General features: G+C 37.9%; 2 protein-coding genes across 14 annotated transcripts in view; both read left to right on the top strand.

The window, feature by feature from the left end:
- LOC126492530 (zinc finger protein 60-like) overlaps positions 1-1,675 on the top strand; it is a 152,396-nt gene that overhangs the window by 65,624 nt on the left and 85,097 nt on the right. Inside the window, exon 1 of one of the 3 annotated variants that reach the window (XM_050129007.1) lies at positions 1,529-1,669. The exons of the other annotated variants lie outside the window; for them this stretch is intronic. The gene's annotated coding sequence lies outside the window, so the exon portion shown is untranslated. Of the gene's footprint in view, positions 1-1,528; positions 1,670-1,675 lie in introns of those variants that run through there. 3 annotated transcript variants of the gene reach the window in all.
- LOC126492529 (zinc finger protein 60-like) overlaps positions 1-1,675 on the top strand; it is a 104,177-nt gene that overhangs the window by 65,731 nt on the left and 36,771 nt on the right. The gene's annotated exons all lie outside the window — the stretch shown is intronic.

Here is a 1,675-nt window from a genome sequence, read left to right as displayed (position 1 = left end):
ACGAACTTTGGGCTTCCTGGCGTTTTCTCCTGTTACCCAAAAGTCACATCTTAACCTCATCCCACCCCTTAAAGATCATTGGCTGACAAAGATTCCCCATCAGTGAGCCACCACCACCTGGATCTGTTTCTGTATTGACTTTGTGTAGCCCAGGGTGGCATTGAACTCACAGAGATCTGACTCCCAAATCCTGGGATTAAAGGTGTGTGCCACTACTACCTGACCTCTAGTGGTTTAACTTTGCCCTTCTGATCTTTAGGCAGGCTTTATTTATTAAAACATAAAATATCACTATATTTCTCCTTTTTTGTCTAAAATAAAATGACTATAACTAGGAAAAACTATACACAATAATTACTATAGTTGTCTATAATACATACAGGCAATAAATACATCTACAATGTCCAGCCCAGTTACATTTGACATATTCAAAGAAAATACTACATGTCTGTCCTCTCTTTATGAGTCCAAAGTCTTGTACCTGATTTACTTTCTATCATACTTGCTTTCTGCATCTGGTAAACAAGGAAAACTATAACTATCTGGTCTTCAACTCCCTCTGAGACCCAAGAAGGAAATAATATTAACTGAGTAAGCAGGAAGAGCAAACAAGCAACTTCCAAAAAATGTGAGAAATGACAAACAGCTGGCTGCCTGGACAGTCACCCACAGTTCCTCTGCAATGTTGGGGGCATCCATATTCAGCCTCCAGGCCTAGCTTATCCAACAGACTTTTCTGGGAAGCAGGATATTCTCAAGGGCTGTCCCTCCTTGTCTTGACAATGTTTGCCAGTCACTATCTTTTGTGTCCTGCTTGTCCAATTAGGACAGCATACTGTCAGCAGTCAAGGCAAGGGCATTTGATTGCCTAGCAACTTACTTTTGTCACAAAGAAAGTAAACTCCGTGTTAAGTTTCTTCAATGCCTGTTATCTTCTCTGAAGTGGATTGGTGCTGCAGGGAGCAGACATGTCTCATTGTCAAAAAAGAAGATCCTAGGTTATTAAAATATCTTAAATGCCATAATCTGTAGATCTCTGAAGTGTTTCAAGATGACCTGTCTATCTAAAATATATCTTTGCTTTATCTTGAAAACATATCTAATGTGACTACAAGTTTGATTATAATAAGTGATTAAATACTAACCTGCAATTTCCTTATTATCCTAAACAGTTCATAATAATAATTTCAAGTACTAGAAATTACATTACATTGCTAAGTGATTTTTATTGGTACAATACCTTGAACAAGAGTAGAAATGTATATGTACAGTATGTTCTAACAAAATTAAGCTCAATATAAAAAATTTTATTCAATGTACAAAAGTCCAAATCCCATGTAAAACATTTAAAACTAGTAGTTGCTTTTTAAAAGTAAATTCAATAATCTTCCTCTTAATTTTATTATATCTGTATCCTACCATTTTTCTTTTCAGAGTAGATTCACTAGTCTACCCTTTTATCCTATGAATAACTGGAAGGCTGCGGATAGAATGGAAGCGCACCTCTATTGGATGTGTAGGGGATGGAATGGAAGCGCACCTCTATTGGATGTGTAGAGGATGGAATGGAAGGCACCTCTATTGGATGTGTAGGGGATAGAATGGAAGCGCACCTCTATTGGATGTGTAGGCCACAGTCCTCCTTTCCTGGAGGAGCTCCTGTAGTCAGGTGCCT

Source organism: Alexandromys fortis, unplaced genomic scaffold (assembly GCF_014885135.2).
Source record: "Alexandromys fortis isolate MF-2015 unplaced genomic scaffold, M_Fortis_MF-2015_v1.1 scaffold_293, whole genome shotgun sequence".
NCBI lineage: Eukaryota > Metazoa > Chordata > Mammalia > Rodentia > Cricetidae > Alexandromys > Alexandromys fortis.
Note: the sequence above shows the minus strand (reverse complement) of the source record. Positions and strands in the feature narration are given on the sequence as shown.